We start from the raw sequence: 13,111 nt of genomic DNA, 5'->3' as shown, positions 1-13,111 counted from the left end.
GGACTTTGAAAATCTCGATCCTTCTACTGCAGGCTTGACAGCTTTTCAACACTTAAAGACTTTTAAAATAATATTGGTGGTTAAAAGTGATTTTTGACACAATAAAACATAAACCAATATATTCCAAATAACTAATGCATGAAGGGAAAAGATCCATTTACCATGCAAGACAGATTAGTGAATACTGACCAAATAAATTTATTAATATGTATAATACCACTGCAACGAATTTTAAAAAGTAGCACTTGTCAAGTTTGCACTTACTATTAAATACCCACAGCTGTCTCAAAGCTTTAAAAATGCACCTTTTACCAACTACATATTTGCATGAGATTAGGTCATGTCATTGCTTCCCTTTCTTGACTACAGGCATGCACTATCATGCCCAGCTATTTTTTGTATTTTTAGTAGAGATGGGTTTCACCATGGTGGTCAGGCTGGTCTCAACCTTCTGACCTCAAACGAATCTGCCCGCCTTGGCCTCCCCAAAGTGCTGGGATTGCAGGTGCCTCCCACCACACCTGGCCATCTTATTGCTTCTTAAAGCAAATTGCAAAGAAAGACCTAGAGAATCCAGCTGTTTTCTATTAAATGCGACATTCGAGGTTTTCAATAATATAAATACATGACACACTTTTTACTCAACTTTTTGTTGTAGAAAATCTATTTTCTCATTAAAAATTTTCTGTTAACAATATTGTTCTCAGGGAGTATTTTCTGTTGTCACAACCTGGGTCATGGGTAACTACTGACATCTACTTGGTACAGGCCACCAGTGCTGCTAAACTTTCTGCAATGCACAGGACAGTCCTCCTGACAAAGCGTTATCTAGATCAAGATATCAACAGTGATAAGGTTGTGAAATCTAAACTAAAAATAGATTTTGAAAAAAATCTCAATTTTATAGTTCTATGACAGTAAATATCAATATCATTAATATAAATACATACTCTTTGAGATTCCCAATCATTTAAGAATTAAAAGTGTTAAGGATCAAAGAAAACATAACTAATTTGCTTGGATATTTTAGTAGGCCCAATACAGCTCATGATGTCTAGAGCTGCGACCTAAAGAGCTTGATAGCTTGCAAAGTAATTAGCCAGAATAATAAGACAGTTTTTTAAAAAGCTCACCTTTTCTTGATAAGATAATATATCTCCAAGGCCACACTGTGGAAGGAAAAACATTCATAACAATAGATGTTATCATTTGTTAGGTCTGAAGACATTTTTTTAAAAGGGTGTGGTGGAAACTCTCCTAGTGGCCCTGAAATTAAAACCTCCTAGTTCAGAACAGTATCATAAGGGCACTTTCTTGTTTTCATTTCTTGGGTTTTAGCAAAAATATGAGAACAAAAATGCAAGGCAATACAATACACTGTTAGAAAACGTGTTTCCGTAGGTGATTATAATATATAAATAATAACATATTTCCCTGTTATAAGTTCTTCTACCAACAAAACCTTTCATCACATGCAATTTATTTTATGTATTTATTTATTGTGTGACCCAGAGTCTTGCTCTGTAGCCCAGAACAACCATGGCCCACCACAACCTCCACCTGCCGAGTTCAAGCAATTCTCATGCTTCAGCCTCCCAAGTAGCTGACACTACAGTTTGGTGCCACTATGCCTGGCTAATTTTTGTATTTTTAGTGGGGATGGGGTTTTGCCATGATGGTCATGTTGATCTCAAACTCCTGGCCTCAAGTGATCTGCCTGCCTCAGCCTCCCAAAGTGCTGGGATTACAGCTTGAGCCACTGCACCCTGACTCATGCAATTTATATCTATGTGTACATACGTTTAAACTTCAGCCACACAGTAGTGGTTTCTTTTTTAAATGTTAGGCCCTGCATTTTAGTTTAGCTCACTATCTCCTGCCCACCCATTTTAAAAATTATTTCCCAAAAAATGCATAACATAATCAAAGTGCTTTATAACAAATAAAATTATTTGAAATTGCTTTTGCATAATTACTAGAAAATATATTAGTAAACATTAGCTCACATGACATCAGTGATAGGTACAGCAATCCTAAAATAAGCAGAGCTAACAAGGTAGTGCAGCACGACACAGTGTCATATCAATGGCAGGTATCTTCCGTTAGTTTAACTGAAATGTTTATGAACAGACACAACTCTTCAGACATGTAACTGTATTCCTAAGTTACCCGCTGATGCTGTGTATCAGAAAACAAGAGATTCTCTTACATAAGTTATGTGCTTCCATTTGCCCTCAGCATCTACAATGAGGTTCAAAATAACTGAGGGAAGGCAAATCTCAATTTTGGTAACAGCACTTTTTAAAAAGCCTGTAACATTAGCACTTCAGATGGACATGTCTATAGTGCTTCAAGTAGTTTTCATCTCTGAAATAATTTTAAAATCACAGAATTTGAAGTTATATGCTGGAAAGGACCAATGACCTTACAAGACATTTAATCCAACACTCATTTTACAGATCAGGGAAACAAATCTTAAAACTGACTTGCCCAGGGTCCCAACAAAGAGGAGCAATTTCTTGCCCTAAACTCAAATTAGGCAATGGCTCTAAATTTTGCTGCATATTAAAATCACCTGAGAAGCTTTAATAACTGCCTTATTTTCTTTTCTTTTCTTTTTTTTTTTTTTGAGACAGAGTTTCGCTCTTGTTACCCAGGCTGGAGTGCAATGGCGCAATCTTGGCTCACCGCAACCTCCACCTCCTGGGTTCAGGCAATTCTCCTGCCTCAGCCTCCTGAGTAGCTGGGATTACAGGCACGCACCACAATGCCCAGCTGATTTTTTGTATTTTTAGTAGAGCCTCAGCCTCCCAAAGTGCTGGGATTACAGGCGTGAGCCACTGCGCCTGGCATAATTACTGCTTTATTTTCAATAATTAGCATTGGATGTAACTTTGGCCATCAGGGTTGTTGGTAACAGTTTCCCAGGTGCTTTCAATGTGCAGAAAAATGTGAAATGATCGAGTTGGGGTGAAAATCAGAATCTTCTCGGATGCTTTTCTTCACATAAAGATGCTATGTTTTCCTAAGAGACTTCTCAGTGCCTGGAGATAGAGGGAAAGTGGAGATTGGAGGATGCATGTATTTGCAGACATGTATTTCGCAAACTTTGCAAAAGTGAACCCAGTGGGTTCCACCTAACCCACTGATAACAGTGCACTACTAACTTGTGATGAATATTTTTCAAAATCTTTTCCTGAAGCCAATTTGCCCTATTAATTTGCTCAATAAACCTCTATCTCACCAAGAGTGAATACACCAAATGATCATTTCTCAAACTTGCTGATGGCAAATTAAAACTTACTTTACTTTTGAAAGTAGACTGCTAAAAATTAGAAGAATGAGGAAAAAGGCATGAAATTTGTTTGAACAAGACTATCTTCAAAGGTACTTTGGATTCTATGCTAACACATAAAAATTGTTTGAATTCAAAAGCAGCCAGGGACTTTAGCCCAAGTAGTTTGTTTGTTTGTTTGTTTTTATGCTCAAAGATTTAAGAGACAGCCAGGTGTGGTGGCTCATGCCTGTAATCCCAGCACTTTTGGAGGCAGAGGTGGGCAGATCACCTGAGGTTGCGAGTTCAAGACCAACCTGACTAACACGGAGAAACCTCAACTCTCCAAAAAGAAAACAAAAAACAAAAAACAAAAAACCCCACAAAAGACAAAAAAACAAAATCAGCTGGGTGTGGTGGTGCATGACTGTAATCTTAGCTACTTGGGAGGCCAAGGCAGAATTGCTTGAACCTGGGAGGTGGAGGTTGTGGTGAGTCAAGATGGTGCCACTGCACTCCAGTCTGGGCAATAAGACAGAGGAAAACTCCGTCTCAAAAAAAAAAAAAAAAAAAAAAAAAAAGAGAAAGAAAACAAGAAAAAGAAAAGAAAGAAAAAGAAGAAAAAGAAAAGGAAAAAGACTCAATAGGTCCCAAGGCTCAGCACCTAAGACATAATTTGATTCCAATATTTGCTGAAACACAATTTCATCTCAACTATTGTTTTAAGGGAGGGGAGGAAAGTGACATTATTATAAGTATAAACCTGCTGTTTTTAATTAAAGTTACTGACAATTGAGTTAGCTAAAAAGGCTAGTGCATTCAAAACAAAATTGTTTATAAGCAAGCTAGTTATATTTCTAGAACAAAAAGTAAACCTATATTTAAGGACATTAATATTCTAAATTAGCACTTTGCAAACTGTGCCCTAAAAATCAACACTCATAACCAAGGAGATGATAATAATGATCACTGGACAGCCCCTGTGGTGGTGGTGTTGGTGGTTGTTCCTTTTGAAAGATAAACTTCATCTCAGAGTGCTCTCAAAGAGCATCTTTGTGGCCCATGAGGTGCTCATGCACAGAGGGAGAAATTCAAATGCAGATACACTGTGGTGCCAGAGGAGAAAAAGCTGTTCCTTCTTCTAAGACTAATGTCCAAAGTAGTACACATTGACTTAGGCCTGCAACACATTGAGAAACTAATTTTTCACTAAAAACATTCAATAAAGGGAACCTATCCTTCTTACTACACTCAACATTCTCTTAAGGCATAAAGACATCAAATAAATAGCAACACATTTTCTGAAATTGCTTATTTGTTAAGAGATTTTTCCTTCCACCATGATGTAGAAGATGAAAAGAGAAATTGATACTTAATATTTAGAACCTGGTATCAACATATAGTTGGCTCCAATTGCTTCAACTGATTGAAGAGGATGGCCAAAGGGCTGAAATAATTTTAATCTTTCCCTTGGCAGTATAGTTGTACTCACGATTTTAGTGTCATTTTAAAGTGAGGGCAGCTGGCTGTGCTGTCTTGAAGAAAAATCGTTGAGCATGAGCTAGATTTCAAAAACAAAAGATCCGTAGATATCTAAAGAGAAAGGGAAGGATAAGCTAAACTTATTAAAGTGTGTGTGTTTTTTTCTCAGTTAAAATGTCAAGTGACAAAGCACTAAGATATTTCTTACACTCCATGAACTTCCTGAGTGTGATATCATGTGCATTGTATAGAAAAACCACTGGAGGCTCTTAACTTCCAGAGACGATATTCAGATATGGGTTAGAAAATGCTGCTCTTAATATGCTACCTGTCATCAAACCTAACAAGGATTTTATGAATTTTCTTTATATATGACAAAAGTTTAAAATACTATTTCATTGCTTTTTTTCCTACCATGATATAAAGCAGCTGAGAATTTCTATTAATTTATTACAATAAAATGCAATGTATTAAATAATACTGGTACAAGAAAAATTTATTGCCATGAATATAAGACTAATGTATTTACAAACTTACTAATCCTACGTGTATTATTTCAGGCAATATTGTGACAAAACAGGTGTTTCACATTCAGAGGTTCTGTGTGCCCGGGTTACTAGGCCACCACCAAGGGAGGAAGCCATAGGTTTCTCTAGTCCTGTTTTCTTATGTGGAGGATAGAAAGATTATCACTTAAATATTCTCTCACACCTTGAAAACAGATAACAACTTAAAAAATTTAACTTTCACTTCATGTTTAAATAAGACTGCCATGACATGACTCCAATGAAACTCTCAGAGAACATTGCCATTCATTTCAAAAGTTGGTTAATTTCATTCTATAAATCATCTGACCTGCACCTAGGCATTTTCCTGCTATACCCTTGCTCTCTGCCTAGAAGACTGTTTTTCTCTCTCCTTGTTTCAGCAAGCTTGATTCCATCTACCTTCTTGGATCTTTTTGCCAGCAGCCACACACAAAAGAAGTTTTGTTTTTGTTTTTCTGTACACTAATTAATCAAATTCAAGACTGGTAACAAGATGCTAATTCTTGCCGAGTATTTCCCTCACCAGAAAGTATGCCGCCTCTCCATAAGCTTAAGGGAGGGCTCTTACTCTTTCTACTTCCAGCTGCTGACCACATGATTTTGAGTAAATAAAAAACTTGGACAAGTATTTAATAAATTAATTCAGTTATAATTTGGAAAATAAGTCTTACTACGTTTAATTACACCAAAAACACTCCTAACGGTTTACTGTTTGTCGGCATTATTCAAGGTAATCAACAAAAGAGAAACAAATCATCTAACTGCAGTCAGCATGAATAAAGAGTGTGAAATTTTATGATCTTTAACAAGAAATGGAAGGGGTTACATAGTAGGTTAATAACAAAAACTAGAAGATAATTATACCTAGTAATTTAGTAAGTCAAAACCAAAGGCTTACCATCGAAGGTCCATGTAGAGGTCTTTCACTTCCTTGGATAGGTCTATTCCTAAGAATTTTATTTTATTTTTGCAACTATTATAAAAGGGGCTGAGTTCTTGGTTCGATTCTCAGCATTTGCGGTTAGGGCACAACAGAGTTACTGATTTGTGTACACTAATTTTGTCTCCTGAAACTTTGTTAAATTCATTTATCAGTTTCTTGGCGCTTTCTGGTGGAGTCTTGGGGGTTTTCTAAGTATAAAATCATGTCATCAGCAAACAGTGACAGTCTGACTTCCTGTGTACTGATCTGGGTGCCCTTGATTTCTTTCTCTTGCGTGACTGCTCTGGCTAGGTCTTCCAGTACTGTGCTGAATAAAAGCAGTGAGACTGGGGCATCCTTGCCTTGTTCCAGTTCTCAAGCGGAATGCTTTCAACCTTTCCCTCTTCAGTATTATGTTGGCTGTGGGTTTGTCATAGATGGCTTTTATGACACTGAAGTATGACCTTTCTATGCCAATTTTGCTGAGGGTTTTCATCACAAAATGATGCTGGATTTTGTCAAATGCTTTTTCTGTGTCTATTGAGATGATCATATGATTTTTGTTTTGAATTCTGTATATGTGGTGTATCACATTTATTGACCTGTGTATGTTCAACCATCCGTGGATCCCTGGTATGAAACCCATTTCATCACGGTGGATTATCTTTTTGATATTCTGCTGGGAATCACAAAAAATTGCTGAATGAAATGATGGACACAAACAAAAGAAAAGACATCTCGTGCTCATGAATGGGTGGTATGAATATTGTAAAAATGACCATATTGCCAAAAGCGATCTACAAATTCAAAGAAATTCCCATCAAAATACCATCATCCTTCTTCATAAAACTAGAAAAAAAATGATAAAACTGATATGGGACCAAAGAAGACTCCACATAGCAAAATCAAAATTAAGCAAAAACAACAAATCTGGAGGCATCAATCACATTCCCTAATTTCAAAGTATACTATAAAGCCATAGTTACCAAAACGGCATGAAACTGGTATAAACAGAGGCACATACACCAATGGAACAGAAGAAAGAACCCAGAAATAAATCTGAATACTTACAGCCTAATGATCCTCAGCAAAGCCAACTAAAATATAAAGTGAAAAAAGCAAACCCTATTCAACAAATGATGCTGGGAGAATTGGCAAGCCATATGCAGGAGAATGAAACTGGATCCTCAACTATCACCACACACAAAAATCAACTCAAGATGGATCAAGCACATAAATCTATGCCTAAAACCATAAAAATTCTAGAAGACAACCTTTGAAAAACTTTTCTAGACACCAGCTTAGGCAAAGACTTCATGACCAAGAACCCAAAAGCAAATGCAACAAAAACAGGGAAGACTTAACTGAAGAGCTTCTACACAGGGAAAGGAACAATCAGCAGAGTAAGCAGACAACCCACAGAGTGGGAGAAAGTTTTCACACTCTATATATCTGACAAAGGGCTATTACCCAGAATCTACAAGGAACTCAAACAAATTACAATTTACAAATTTCAATTACAAAAACATGGAACCAGCCCAAATGCCCATCAGTCAATGAGGGGATAAAAAATTGTGATATATGTGTATATATTTTATATACATATTTTAAATACACACACACACACACACACACACACACACACACACACACATATATATATATATATATATATATATATATATATATATATATATGTGATGGAATACCACTCAGTTACAATAAGGAATAAATTAATGGCATTCTCAGGAACCTCGATGGAATTGGAGACTATTATTCTAAGTGAAGTAACTCAGGCATGGAAAACTAAACATTGTGTATTCTCATTCATACGTGGGAGCTAAGCGACGAGGATGCGAAGGCATAAGAATGATACAACGGACTCCGAGGACTCAGGGGAAAGTGTGGGAAAAGGGTGGGGGATAAAAGACTACAAATCAGGTTTAGTGGATACTGATCAGATGATGGGTGCACCAAAATCTCACAAATCATCACTAAAGAACTTGCTCATGTAACCAAATACCACCTGTTCCCCCCAAAACCTACAGAAATAAAAAATAGATAAATAAACTACAGCAATCTTCTCAGCGAACATAAATAAAGTAAAATAAAAACTAAAGTTTATGTTTTTCTCTCTCCTTTTTGGCAGGACAAATTTTGGCATGTTTTTAAACTATTAATCACTTTTCTCCTTTTTCTGAGACAAGGTCTGACTTTGTCACCCAGGCTGGAGGGCAGTGGTGCAATGATGGTTAACTGCAGCCTCAAACTCCTGAGCTCAAGCAATCCTCTGCCTCAGCTGCCTGAGTAGGTAAAACTAAAGACATATGCCACCCTGCCTGGCTAATTTGTTATTTCACCATTTTGTAGAGATGAGGTCTTGCTATGTTGACCATGCTAAAAAATAAACATATCTTAATTAACTTAAATATTTCTAACACTGTGAGCATTCATGAAAACAGCTCCATCTATGTTGTAACGTAATGGGATAATATGAGAGTGTATAAAGTTTGAATGAAAATATCAAACAAGGCCTTAGAAGACAACTGAACATGCTTATTATAGATACATCACTAAAGAATTGTCTGGGTTAATATCATTAATGATATTGAAATTAAACTTTGATTTGCACTTAAATATAAGTCCTAAATTTGGATTAAATATAATAGATTGATCACAAATTTATTTCCTCTCCCTCTAGACATCTCATTAGTCACAAAATAAAGGTGACACACAGCACCAGGAGAGAAGGTTGAAAAGAGATAATTTTTAATAAATGCTGAGACATAAAAAGTAGATAAAGGAGTAGTAAATAACACAGAAGCACAACTATGATGCCTAAAGAAAGTGACTGGAGGCCGGGTGAGGAGGTTCACACCTATAATCCTACCACTTTGGGAGGCCAAGGAGTTCAAGATGATCCTGGCCAAGATGGGGAAATCCCATCTCTACTAAAAATACAAAAATCAGCTGGCTGTGATGACAGGTGCCTGCAATCCCAGCTACTCAGGAGGCTGAGGCAGCGAATTGCTTTAACCCAGGAGGCAGAGGTTGCAGTGAGCTGAGATCTCACCATTGCACTCCAGCCCAGGTGACAAGACTCTGTCTCAAAAAAAAAAAAAAAAAAGAGAGAGAGAAAGTGACTGCAACAGAAGCGAGCAGTTTGTCTTGCAGAACTAAAGGTGGGCTGTGAATTTAAGAGGCAAATAGCACTTTGAATAGTAGTGCAAAATGTAAAACAAAGCCACCAACATCAGTAGAAAATCTGTGGTTAGAGACTCACGTTCACTTGTTCTTCCATCTGATCAGAAACTTAGATGTGTGTTCCCTGGATATACCAAACCTGAGAATTTCTGGCTCCCAACTACCATAGATTAAACCTGAGATATAAAGAAAAGTATACACCAAAAACGGAACTCCAACTTTCCTCCCTAACTCTGCTTTTGGAAAGCAAGTAGCCAGACAGAAACTTGGGAGAACATTCTCAAGAAACTAAACTGTCTCGAATAAAGATCCCCAGATAATACACTGAGGTCTCCCAAATGAAAAGCTAGTTGCTTCCACAACCTCACACTGAGTGCCATCAGTTAACAGAAGTTGTGCTTCCAAATCAAGAAAGCAAGCCAGGGACCACCACACATTGGAGAAAAGCCTCCAAGAGAGATTGAAACAACACACACAAAATTCATGGGATCACTCAAAATCAGGAGCAAAACTTTTTTTTTAATTGCATTTTAGGTTTGGGGGTACATGTAAAGAACATGCAAGATTGTTGCATAGGTACACACATGGCAGTGTGGTTTGCTGCCTTCCTTCCCCTCACCTCTATCTGTCATTTCTCCCCATGCTACCTCTTCCCACCTCCCCACCTCCCCGTCCCTCCCCCATTTCCCCCCAACGGACCCCAGTGTGTAGTGCTCCCCTCCCTGTGTCCATGTGTTCTCATTGTTCAACACCCGCCTATGAATGAGAACATGCGGTGTTTGATAAAAAATGTTAAAACACTCTAAAAATATATAATATTCAATAGATACAGTAGAGGATAAACTCATAGCATATCCCAGACACAGAATAAAAAGATAAACTGAAAAAAACTGAAGGGGAAAAATTGGAAACCAAAGCAGGTCTACTGGTTTAAGCAGCCTAGCGCCTGAGTAACACAACTATCAGAAAGAAGGAACAGAGAAAATAAAAAACATTCTCAAAAAGAGAGAGTCTGCAGACTTAGTAGCCTCAGTAAAATGAAAAGATCCCCCGCCAAGCGCTTATTATGAAATTTCAGATTCTCAGAGACAGAAAACTCTGAAAAAGCTTCCAAAAATACATAAAATGCGGTTATAAATAATGTGTCATGCAATGGCAATAGATTCAAGGACAACACTGTGATGAGAGCACAATTGCAGAACATCTTCAGAACCATAAAATTTAGATTCAACCTAGAAGTTTACTCTCTATCAAGGAAGAAGAATTTTAAGACTGCTCAGATCTCTAAACCTCTCTGCCCAGGAAAGTGTGCTTAAGTACAACTAGAGAGGATAACAGGACAGAAGGAAACACAGAATCTAGGACTCAGGCGATCCCACACAAGGCGGCAGTTATGTGAGATCCCAAAAGACTTTAAAGAGATAGCACAGCTAGACTAAGACATCAAGCATATCTAGGGAAAGCCTCTCTATACTGAATGAGGATGACAAAAACAAAGAGAAACAGATATGTTTTAGCAGTTGGAAAATATCTTTGAAAGGCATGTGATAAATGCTACAACACTTGTGGGGAGGGATCAGCTGTTAGAAAACAGGCAAATGAATATAGTCAGAAAATCAGCTTCATGCTAAAAAATAATGGATGTGAAATATAAATTATATGTAAAATACAATTTAAAATAATTATTATTTTTCAATAAATTAATAGACCATCCAGAGGCTACTTACTGCATTTGGCCGGATAAACCAGCATAGGCTAGGAAAAAAAAGATGATACAGAAGAAGTGCAGAATAGTCATAATCATGTCAATATTACTGATTGAATTAAAAAGTATGCTACAATTGAAAGAAACAGAGGCAAAAAAATAAGGTCATGGTGTAGCAAGTAAGATATGCTTTCACCTGCTGTGACAGAGGGTCAGTAGATCATACTGACAATTAACTTAGCTCTTCTATTTTTGTTATTTCATTAAAAATAAGATTAAATATTTAAAGTAGATCTTTATACCACAACCAACTATTGAAATTTAACCTGAGTGTCAGCAATTCTTAAAAGGTGGGCACACTAAGCTGAAGACTTTTTGAGATAAATTTGATAGGAAAGTAGAAGAGATTCAGAAAATCCATGAAACGGGGTCCATGCTGTCACCACTGGGTCCCCATTGTAATTTAAATGAATCAAGAGAGATATACTTTTACATCAAACTACCAATTTCTCAACTTTTTGACTGTTTACTTACATGGCTTGTACTGCTGTTTTCTCCTATTTCTTGTGCTAAGAATGAAAAAAAAAAAAGATCACTTCTGACACAAATAATATAAAATAAAAGTAGTTGTTAACATCTTACTGACTACTCCTATGTACAATCAGAGAAAATTCCATTAAAAAATTAATTTCAACAGTTTATAATTTAAACTCTCTGGCACGATAAATCTCATAAAGTAAAATGTAATAACTTAGATTTACTTTTTTTGACCTAGTTCACTTTATGTTTTTATTACATATGAGTGAAATAATACTCATGTACAAAAGGGCACAAAAATTAGGCCAGATGAAAAATTTAATTGTTGCATATATGAGCCATGATCTATTAGTATTCTCCCATTCTGCATTTACACATAGAACAAGGAGGTAAATAAAGTCTGTTAAGTCATCAGAATAAATCTAGAGACACATTTTGTGTTAAAGTAAGAATTTTAAAGTCATCAGAGCCTCATAGGTAAACTCCTTTGGGGGAAAACAAACACCCATTTTTCTGCAGCCCTGGCCATGACATTTCATACCTTTCACAATTACTTTAAGCACCCTCTCATTTTCTTTCCTTTTGTGTTTGAATTACAGTTAGAAAAAAATGAGCACCTATCAAGGTGACTCAAAGCAACCCATTAAGAATATCCTGTCATCTCTCCCGCGGCAACCTTCATTCTGATTTCAAAGAAGAAATCCCCAAATATTTCAGTATGAATTGTCCTGAGATTTAGCTACTTTAACGAAGGAAATAATTAGGCACTTACCTGGTTCCTTCACGTAGGTACGATCTGGATAGGTATAAAAAAAGAATGAGATGGGTACTGGAAAGTTGGGGTATTTGAGTTTTTATTGAAAAAAGGAAGAGAATATTCCAAAAAAGCCTCAACAAAATCCCACAGAATAATAAACAGAGCTACAGACAAGAAGAGACATAAATAAATGGTCCCAGGCCAGCCTGAGAGAATGAGATGAGGGAGCAAGAACTGGGTGTTTGGGAGGAGAGGAGACAAGAAATTGACTGGACTCCGTGGAGAAAGACTAAGCCGTGGAAAAAGGAAGGAAAGGCAGAGCCAGGCTTTGTTTCTGACCAGACTTGGAAAAGCTGGCTACAGGCAAAAAGGAGCCTGAGGTAGGGAATGCCCCCCAGGGGACCTTGAAGACACCAGCAGCCAGAGGGGTGGCCAGGGCAGATGGCACCATCACCTCCTTACCTTCAGGCATCTCCCCATCACAGATGTCATGCACAGGACGGTCCTCACCAGCTTCAACAGTCAACTCGGCAGGTTCTATGGCAGCAGCCGTGGGTGCTGCTGCTGTGGTGTCCTCAGCTGCTGTGGTGTCCTCAGCTGCTGTCGGGTCCTCAGCTCCTGTCGGGTCCTCAGCTGCTGCCGTGTCCTCAGCTCCTGTCATGTCCTCAGCTGCTGCCGTGTC

The 13,111-nt window shown here is 37.4% G+C and overlaps 1 long non-coding RNA gene across 1 annotated transcript; it reads right to left on the bottom strand.

The window, feature by feature from the left end:
- Window positions 1-1,134: 1,134 nt before the first annotated feature.
- LOC141580707 (uncharacterized) lies at window positions 1,135-13,056 on the bottom strand. The gene is made up of 5 exons (XR_012512999.1): window positions 12,892-13,056; window positions 12,445-12,468; window positions 11,670-11,704; window positions 4,767-4,867; window positions 1,135-1,169 (listed from the first exon to the last, which is right to left on the bottom strand). It is a non-coding gene; the product is annotated as an uncharacterized LOC141580707 (long non-coding RNA).
- Between the last annotated feature and the right edge of the window lie 55 nt (window positions 13,057-13,111).

This window comes from Saimiri boliviensis, chromosome 12 (genome assembly GCF_048565385.1).
Source record: "Saimiri boliviensis isolate mSaiBol1 chromosome 12, mSaiBol1.pri, whole genome shotgun sequence".
Lineage (NCBI taxonomy): Eukaryota > Metazoa > Chordata > Mammalia > Primates > Cebidae > Saimiri > Saimiri boliviensis.
This window is presented reverse-complemented; position numbering and strand designations above follow the sequence as displayed.